The sequence below is a fragment of the Antedon bifida genome, chromosome 2 (assembly GCF_963402885.1).
Source record: "Antedon bifida chromosome 2, ecAntBifi1.1, whole genome shotgun sequence".
NCBI lineage: Eukaryota > Metazoa > Echinodermata > Crinoidea > Comatulida > Antedonidae > Antedon > Antedon bifida.
Genome location: NC_136227.1, coordinates 12,080,458 through 12,091,531, shown reverse-complemented (window position 1 = coordinate 12,091,531; position 11,074 = coordinate 12,080,458). Strand labels below are relative to the sequence as shown.

Sequence of the window (11,074 nt, the reverse complement as noted above, 5' to 3'; positions counted from 1 at the left end):
GCACACACATGTTTAATAATACCTACAAACCATCAAGAAAGGACATGGACCAATTAAGACCTCAATTGGTTTAAAGAAAAATAAAGATATTATTATAATTACGAATAAAGGCGCCAAAGTTTACATTATGATTATCGAGCAATGTACAGAATTATATTGACGACCCGACAAAATTTACAAAACTCCATGTATTAGACTCTAGAATCAAAAGAGAGGGATCTTTACAACAATTCCCGCAAGATTATTATGGTTTACCAAAACTCACAAGGACTTTGATAGTGATGGACAGTGATGGATCACCAAAAACAAGACCAATCATCTCTTCAATCGGAACATATAACTATAACTATAACAAAGCATTTAAACAAATTAATTCAACCACTCATTTTGTTTACAATGATAATGCATATTATCAACAAATCTACGGAGTAAGTATGGGTTTGCCACTAGCACCAATATTATCTAATTTATTCATTCCTTTTGATCGTCTATCTAAAGACAAGGATTCAAGAACATATGGGTAGGGATAAAAATTCACATAAATACAAACATATTATCAACAATAGGAATTGCCTAGATCAATGCAGCAAAGAAAATTTCAACATTATCGACACACAATCAAGGACTTACGAAAGTTGAAAAAGATCTCGAAAAAAACCGGCAGCTGATACTTAACAAACATATATATTTTGAATAATTTGACACCAAATACAGCTGTCTACGACAAGCAGTTACTAGTATTTAAAAAAAATGGCTGCCATCTTTGTTAACATCAAATTTTGAACCTTTGCGATAGTCCGATTTGTGTATTTTTTTTAAATATTTTCATATTTTGCTGACTACAATTATTCACATGGGATTGCCATGACAGGTCACTCGTAAATTACACCTTAATTACATTACACATTACACCTAATCATTTTTTTTATGCTTACAACTGACCAGTATCTCGACTATTTTCTTTTTGTTAAAGATCATTTTATTGTTCGCATTCGCAAATAGAATCGGTAAACATTTGGTCAATAAAGCATCATGCATGTACATAACAAGTGGAATATACACTGGTAAATCATTAATTTAAAATAGACGATAACCCCTCCATTAAGTGATGCCAAGGACAATAGATGATGGTCAATTTTGACTAAATATTTCATCTACATCTATAAATGTGCGAAGTTTTTCAATTAGGTTGAAAATCTTTTTATAATCAAGCAGCATGACACGGCTCTCCATATTATTAGCAGTGTCTTAAAACCATTTGTTCAATAATGAAACTTAAGAGCATTAATTGTTAATACACCTTTGGTGCATCCGAATTGCTTTCGGTTTTATTTTGGTTCTACTTTACAGTAGGTGAAATAATGAATGAATCTGTAACATGGCTTTCATGACCATAGTGACACACAGGATTGAGATCTTCAAACACAGACACAGGTTTATACACTCATACATTCAATTCCTGCTTGTCACCTTTGCAGAAGTTATTACCGATATTTGTAAACAATGAGTGAGCACCATCAAGGTTGATAGGTGTTTGGTACGACGTCACCATGGAACACTTGTCACTTTGGAAAAGCTGATCAATATTTCTGGGGTAGAAATTGCAAAGAGATTTAGCCTATACAGTTGACCTTATTACGATAGTGGAAGTATTTAGACAGTTTCCCTTTGCTTAATAAACATTGACGTATGAATCATGTGTTTGAAGTAGCTGGCCTAAGGTCGAGTAACCCATGGTCCTTATTCGAAAATAGAATTGGTAAACATTTGGACTTTCTTTTTAGTAATTCTTTCAGACAATAAAGCATCATCCATGTACATAACAAGTGGAATATTCACTCGGATTTGTATTGTAACTTATTAACATGATGCATGATACTTTATAAGAAATGGCACAATTATACAGCCAAATAGGTCCCCCTAATCACTAACTAACATAATAATATCACAGCTTTGCTTTTGCTTGTTGTTATCTGCAGACAATTGGCTTGTCCTATAACTGTTTTTTAATCCAAAAATGCATCTTGTATCATAATAACTTACCTTCATTTGGCTTTCTTTTTTACAGTATGCACATTATGTTCGCGATTTGAATTTATTTAAAATTCGATATCAAAATATACAAACATTTCGTTCACGTAATTCTTGGAATTTCCCACCATAAAAAAAAATGCGAGCGAGAAAAACATGTGCTCGACACAGTACCGTCTCTTGGAAGCTTGAGTAATGGCCAGAATTGAACACATGGAATTTGATTTCGCGATTTGAATAAAATAAATTTAATTAATCACAAACTGTAAAAATTGATATCAAAATACAAAGCATTGTTCATGTTATCCGGGGATGTTGTTGTGGTGGAGAATCCCCAGGATTACGTGAACAAAATATTTGTATATTTGATACCAATTTTTAAATAAATAAATAAAATTAATTTTATTTATATCGCGATCATAATGTATGTACTGCAGTCAGCCATACAGTCAACTACCAAACGGAATACAGTCTCAAACGGCCAGCTTCCAACCAGCCTTCCTCAAATGCGTTTCAGCGGATTGCTATATAACACGTTTGGATGTGTTTCTGTTGTTTTGAATAATTTATAAATTGTGCCTTAATCATTTAACGTTGTTTCATATTGATTCTTGAATTTATTTAATTTAATAAGCAATATTTCTGTTTCTCTTTTTTGATAAACAAGTGCAATAAACTACTTATTAATTAGACAACCTGTGACTGTTTGAGCCTACAGACTGAGTGCATCAGACAGTCAAACTGGCAATTTAAAAAAGCGATTACTAAATTTAAGGCAATACTGTATGGCAGGCTACATCAAACTATTTGGGTCGTCGGAGATGGTTTTTGTTTTAATAGAGGCATTGCTATTGAAGTTGCTACTAAATAATATAGTGTAGTATTATAGACTGAACCACTAATTACTACTTGAACCTAAAATGTTGCTCTTCTTCCTTTTTAGCTTACATACATTTTGCCATTTTGGTGCTTAGTATCAGGTGAATGGTGGCACCACCTGCAGTTGATTGAATGTATCAGTTAAATGTTCTTGATTTTTAATTTCCAGGGGCATAGACCTATAATCTTTGATAAAACCTTATAAGTGTATTATTTATTCTACTGAATTAAAGTATCTTAACCTCCATCTATCTTGTCTATCTTGTCTTGTCAGTATAATTGCAGTATGCCTGTATTCACCAAGTTCACTCAGCTACTTACTGCTAAAATACAGAACTCATTTCTATTGTACAATTCAAGGAGAGTAGATCTACACAGTTTGTAACATTCTAATCCATTGCTCTTTTGATTTCATATTTTAAGTTACATTAAACAAGAAATATTTCTTACAAAAAACGCCGCTCGACATTTTAAAATTAATCATTGTTCTTTCTTCAGATATATTGAATGATTAATTACAATTGTTGATTATTCATTTGCGATATTCTATTTTCTATATTATATTTATTATGACTAAATAAATATATATTTATGACTACATATATGTAATAAAACGTTTCTTTTGTTTTTATGCAACTTTAAATTTTTATTTGTGATATTAGTCTGGTCAAAAATCACCCTCACCATGGTATAAGAACTTACCCTAACAAAATTTCATCCGTAGGTCCTATGTATATTGGTAATAACATTTCTTGATGTTGCGTCTTGAGAAAATTAGACTTTTATACCCAATTTATAACCGCCTCATGTCGTATTATTGTGTACAGCAAATGCGTACGAAGCGTGACTGAAATTATGAGATGCCGTTACCGCCAGTTGAATAATACAATAACAAAGCTATAAAACCTATGACATTAACAGTTTATACAATAATTTAAGTATAGTTTACAATAAATTATATAATAAAATACATAACATTTAAAGAAAACCAAAGTATAAACTAAAATACTTATAGATATATGTTTAAAAATGTTCAAATACAATATTCCATATAATAGAGTGCGCCCTCACCTGTCATATTTTTATCGAACAATTTGAACTGTACCTCACTGAATTAAATATAAGATTATAATACGAAACCTGATGCGGTTCGTTAGTTTATTGCCTCTTTTTTTTAAACGCAAGTGGCAGAATACTTTTCTAATTTATTTCTAATTTTTATCATGGAAAATAAGGATTTTATATATTTAAACACATTACAACCTCCAGTATACCATCATGATGGATTATCTGCATATTGAATATCTGCTAACACGTAATGATCTCCTAGTTATCTGGTTTTATTCGGGACATTCTCTTTTTTTTTACTGCATTACTTGCGTGAATATTACAATGCATTGCATATTTTGAACTGTCATTCGCGATTATAATAAATGTTAATTAGAGTAAGAATCATTTAAATGACAATCCATTTCGCGTATACGATATATAAAGATGAAATGAATAAAGTCGTCTGAAATATTTTCTCATTTTTGTTAAATTTTCTTTGAATTGTTTATTGACATCCATATCGTATAATGTGTGAGACAATTTCGTGTTTTAGAAAATGTAATCCTCCCCCGAAGATTTTTTTATATAAAGTTAGAAGACTTCTGACGGATAACTATTCTAATTTTCGAGAGAACACTGTGTTATTATTTTACACAGCTATCGTAACCCACCGACCGATGATGACTATCGGAACACAAAACTGATTTTCTCTGAAAGATATATTGTCTTCCTGAATAAATAATTCTTAAAAGTTCTTTGTTGAGTAAGTCATTTTAAAGTAATTTAAAGCAAAAAATAGTCAAATTGACTGCCAGTCAATGGGGTTTAGGTTGAATTAAACTAATGTGTTAATTCTCCCAAACCTTTTTAGTAGGCGTGTGCAACGCGACTCTACAGCTAACTATGTCGGTCAGTCAGATGGTCAGTCGGTCGGTTGGTAAACACTAACTCAAATTTTAGCACGCAACTGCAGCCATGTATATGGCCTTGTTAAATATTGTTTAAATGCATCAATCTTTTCTTCTGACCAATATAAACAGTCGTACTCGAATAACGAAATATATTTGAAAATGCATATAAAACTTTTGTTCTGGGCTTTACTTTCTCGTCCCAAATGGGAACTTTCAGGCCGTGGAGGTGAACCGATCATTTATGAGATGCTTTTTGTGTATAAAATGTCCAATGATAATTATGATTGTAGGACTACTCTCCACCAAAAAACTTTATATTAGAATGTATTTAATATGTCACGTCTTATAAAAAGGAGAATTGGGTAATATGTCGTGTTGTCGCGAATCTTACATCACACTTTTATTTAGTGAAATGTGAATGGAAAAACGGGAAAATACTTTAACTTTAGAATACCCAAAATTTTGGGAGATGACTTCGAATTTAAAGAATCTTCATGGATGACGTTTATTGGCTCATAAACTTCACACATCGGTACGATGTGGAGGCCAGATGGATTCAGAGAGGATCAAACCGACTCCTCCTCCCCATTGGCAGTGGGGGAAGCGGTGGGTGGCGGCGGATGAAGGGAAAAATGAAAAATGTTGATAAGATTCAGATGAATTAAATGATGATTTAATTTCAAGCTGTTGCACAGAATTCTAGCATGTAGTGTAAAGCTGAAATTATGGAAGATAGTGGAAGCTGAAATTATGGAAGATAGTGGAAACTGACCTATGCAAAAAAGGTAAAACTGAAATAGAAAATAAAAAACATATGATATTTCTTTGTAAAACAATCCAACCAGTCTGGAGAAAGTTTGATGATTGTAACGTGTTTCCCTGCAAACGAAACATGCCATCAATTTTCCAGTTGGATATAAAACATTGTTACAGGGAATACTAACTGCAAACTCATAAATGAACTATTTTCTATTTTTGTATTAATAAGTCATGTTTTACCTATAATAATTTATTAAAGGAAGAAAATGTTTCACAAACAATATGGAACGTATACAAAACGGAACTTTCCAATTTAATAAAATATGAAAACGCATGTAACTTTATCAAAGCTGAACAAAAATGAGCTAACGTAACAGAAAAACTGTTAGACTTTTTTAGTACGTTTTGATAGTTATAAACATATATCTATGCTCCTCTGTAATACGATGAGGATGAAAAAAATTCGCTATCCAATCGAAGTTGAAAAATACCATAAAAACCCCAGTGGTCTAAAGGTTAAGAAAAATCTACATATCAAGCAAACTGTTCCGGTTTCGAAGTTTTACATCCGGGTATGAAGCGTCTCACATACACACAGAGCCAAAATACTATTTTGGACTTGCACAGTGTATGGACTCTAACCTTACAGTTTTCATTAAATAGATCATTCCATGCTATCCATTCTAAATACCTTATTTTTCAAACTTTTGCATTCTTCTTACTCATCTCATCTCATTTATTTTTGTCTTGGTGAAAAGGGAGGGTATTTTATATTCCTCCCCTGAGTTTATAGCCTCTCTACCCGAACACAAACACGAGCTTTATAGAATAATGACAACTGTCAAACGTTTTTAATCAATTTTTATCGTCTTTTATTGGCATTTTGTTAATTATTTTATATATTTAAATTACTTTTTTTTAAATGTAAAATAACAAATGCAATGTTTTTATTACTTTTAACATTGTAACATTTAAACTAAAGGAAAAAATATGCTTAAAAAATATAATATTTATAACAGAGTATGATAATAAAAGTGGGACGAACACAAAAGACCAAAAAAAAAAAAAAAGATTCAGATGAATCCCAAACCAGCCCTTTTGATAAGCTCTTAATTTTTGGAAAGTGAAAGTACTACAGGTATCATCTTTCGTATACGCGAAATGGATTATCATTAAATGATTGGTTCTTACTCTAATTAAGATTATAATCGCGAATGATAGTTCAAAATATGCAATGTATTGTGATATCCACGCAAGTAATGCTGTGAAAAAAAACTAGGAGATCATTAAGCGTCCGATATAATGCACTATAAAGTATAAATAATCCATCATGAAAATAGGTATACTATTAGAGGCTGTAATGTGTTTAAATATATAAAATCCCTTTTTTCCATTATAAAAAATAGATATAAATTTGTAAAAATATAATATTCTGCATCTTTCGTAAAAAAAAAAAACTAACAAACCGCATAAACTCAAATTTGGCCGTTGCCATGGAAATACATGTGTGAAATAAAAAATACTTCATATTTGATTTCTCTCAACACATATATAACAATGTGCAAAATTTGAAAGAAATCCATTTTTTTGAGTCTGCCACTATTTTTGATATTTCTTTGATTCTTACAGACAATGGCTCTTAATTAGTGTAGGTTTTATAGCTTTGTTATTGTATTTTTCAACAGGCGCTAACGGCGTCTCGCAATTTCTAGTTACTGTATATTTTAAATGATTATTGTTGGCCGTTTTTCATCTCCTCTGCCCCATGGCTATACTAAATTACAATAATTACCATTTATTGTCTTTATGCTTCCTGTTTGTTTGTTTTTTTGTTTGTGTGTGTTTTGTTCTGTCTTTTTGTTCTTTTTGTTTTCATTACACACAATTTTTTACATTTATTGTACTTGGCTTGCCTACCACAAGTGTCAATTTGGAGTAATCCAATTGATGTATAACTTCTAGTGCTCTAGTCTCTTCTTTTTATCATTTTTTACATTTATTGTACTTGGCTTGCCTACCACAAGTGTCAATTTGGAGTAATCCAATTGATGTATAACTTCTAGGGCTTTAGCCTCTTCTTTTTAGAATTTTTTAAAAATTTGATAAAAGTTTTTTTTTTTTAAGCAGAAGTATATTTATTATTTATTTCAATTATTTATTTTTGTCAAATGTTAACGTTTTATTTTAAAGAATAATAAATGTTACTTGAAATGAAATGAATTTATAAATTACTATTAACTATTAAGAAAACAAATCAAATAATTTATTCATATCAACGATATTGCAGAATTATTTTACAACTCTTTATAGAGTATGAAAAAAAATATTTACATGTATGTGTTATTATTAACTTCTTTAAATTGTATTAATCTATTAATACATTTTTCCTGTTGTATCTTTTGTGGTCATTTTTAGATTTTATTTTGCATATGTTTTATGCACACATTATGTTTATGAACAAGCTCTATTACAAAAATGATTTTATTATTATTATTATATTATAACTTATATTATCAAGGTTCTTTCTTTTATTTTTTAATGAATCCCAAAAGTTTGAGACGTGTCAGTCTGTAAAGCTGTGGACAGAGATAAAATCCTTTTTTTTGTATTATAAATAAAGCATGGCCTCCTGAGCTCCATTTGATTCTTTCAAAGTTAAAATAATATATATACTAAAAGGAAAATAGTATGTGTTACTAAGTCACATATCCATGGTGATTGTGATGACAGGCCCCGACTCTATACTATACCTGATATTACGATACTATCTGAATTAAATATTCAGCCAGTGTGCACAAATTTCTGGATACTATTTAAGTTGATTATCAATGACTTAAACAATTTAGCATTCCTATAATGCTAACGCCTTTTTAATGTTTATATTATATAATGCTTTTTTTTTATAATTATAGCTGTTTTTAATGTTTTATATACACATTATTATACATGGATAAAAAGGTTAAAGAATACACAAACAAAGAAAGAAAAGGGAAGAATTACATTGGATAATAACAATTTAAACAGATTATAAAGATGCAATATTTAGAACAACAACAAATATTGCGGATTGAATTGTGTCTTGTTGTGAATGAATGATTTTTGGTCTTTATTTTGAATAGAAAAGAGAAAAAAAGACAGTGCTAGAACCCTGGTGCATTTAACATTGTGTATAAGAGAATGACAAAGTGCATAAAGTATAAAACCATGAAAGAGTATAAGAGCATGATGTCAATACAGAGAAGAGATTAGTGGCTTTCTGTAGTTTGCAACGCCCTTTTCATTAATTGGGTACGTGTGTTAATAGAGCATTGTCACACATTGCATACAAAAACAAGTCATGATATTATTTTATGCTCACAAAACTGAATTCAGAAGAACATCAAACATATATTTCTGAACAAAACTGAAACAAAATGAATTAGTAGTTTCTATAATTATTAAGTTGCTTAAAAAAAAATAATATGGGATTTACACTACCCATCTGAACATACATACACCTTAATCTGAATACCTTATCCAACATGAATACAGTGTTTAAACAGCGCATAATACTATGCCTTTGTAGATTCATTCCATAACATAGTTTCATTCCATTAAAACTACAATAGTAACATTATCGTATAACCTATATAACCTACCACTTTTTTTAATAGAATAAACCGAATGCTATCATCTCTTTTTTAAACTATTTAATACACAATAACATCTACCCGTCTATGATAGTGCAGCCTATCAATCACAGCTAAAGACACCCTTGTACACCTTTTTGTGTCTTATTATCCAATGCCTTCCAACACAAGGCACAAGACACAAGAAACCACCTATATTATTCTACTTGAGTTCGCTAGATCATCATATAAAAGTGCATTGTGATGGGATCAGATTTTATTTTGTCCTTTATTAATAATTATAATATTGACAACCATTCTGATGTATGTTCATGGTTGTGCAGAGCCATGATAAATACAATTGTCACAGCTTGAATAAGGTGACAGGGAGAAAATTAAATGAAAACCTTTCTCAATAATATTTCTCTGCTCAAATGCTGGATTATAATGAGTTTTTAATATTAAATGTGTCCATATAATTTATTGTTTGTCAAGTAGGTCTTTTACCACACTGATGTTTAATGTGAAATGGTTAAATGTATTCAGAGTGAGATCTGCCAATGTAAATTATCTTAATTAAAATCATTTACATTAAAATCTTTCAATTGTATTTATATTATATTATATTTATTTTAAGTGCTGTTCTTAAAATACAATTGCAGTCTACCTAATTATGGAGCTACAGTATAAAGCTCAATGAGACTAAACACTGTTAACTTATGATGCACACAGCCTATTTAAGAGCCATTGTCTGTAAGAATCAAAGAAATATAAAAAATAGTGGCAGACTCAAAAAAATGGATTTCTTTCAAATTTTGCACATGGCTATATATGTGTTGAGAGAAATCAAATATGAAGGATTTTTTATTTCACACATATATTTCCATGGCAACGGCTAAATTTGTGTTTTTGACAAATTTTGTCCTTTTTTAAGGTTTTTTAAAATGGATATTAGTACTACTTTGATGAACGATATTTTTGTTTTGTTCATTTAATTATAAAAAATAATTAGTGTATGCATAATAACAATGCATTGTGTACCTGCTTCATATTTTTTTAAATTTTTGATTTCATACTTAAAAAACCATACCATTTATTTAAAAAGGGGTGTTTTTCACTTTTTTTTAATTGTTAAATGCAACTAAATTTTACTTCACCATAACGCCCAAAGTGGTGTTTTTTTTTTAGCTGATTTATTACAAATAGGTAGTTCTAATGTTTAATAAGTGATTTCTAAAATAAAATACTGGGGTATTTTACAAATCTACAAGCAGTGTTGCGAGAAACATAGGCATTTTTATAAAAAAGAAACATGGTATATTAGTAAAAACATTTTATTTTCTTTGATTATCTGATTTGAAACTCATTGGTCAGAAAAATTCTTAAGAGTGCTTGTCACCAAAAATCAGACGTATTCGTAATTTAGTGGCAAGGGTAAAAATTTCGAATTGGCTCATATTTTGCACATTGGTAGACCTTGATGTAAGTAAACCTGATGTGTAGTTTGTTTGGTAAAATATCGCTTAGTTTTCGAGAAAATCGAAAAATAACGATTTTCGGCCAATTTTGTTAATTTTTGGTGTATAATTTACATTAAGTTTAACAGCCTCTGGAAGCCAAACGTAGCTACCTAGCGTTTAAATATTTTACACTTATGTTAACTAGCATCTTGACAATAATTAAGTAAAGTTTCAAAAAATTTGATGAAATTCTAAGATTTTTACTAATTAATTACTAATTAGCATATATAAAACTCTTATAAAGTAGGGTAAAAACAAACACGTTTTTTTTCATGTGCGACGAATTTTTTTTTAATAAAAAAATCATCAATCTAAA

General features: G+C 30.1%; 1 protein-coding gene across 1 annotated transcript in view; it reads left to right on the top strand.

Annotated features, from left to right (window-relative positions):
• Positions 1-11,074, top strand: part of LOC144858820 (uncharacterized) — a 240,976-nt gene that overhangs the window by 69,462 nt on the left and 160,440 nt on the right. The window lies entirely within an intron of this gene.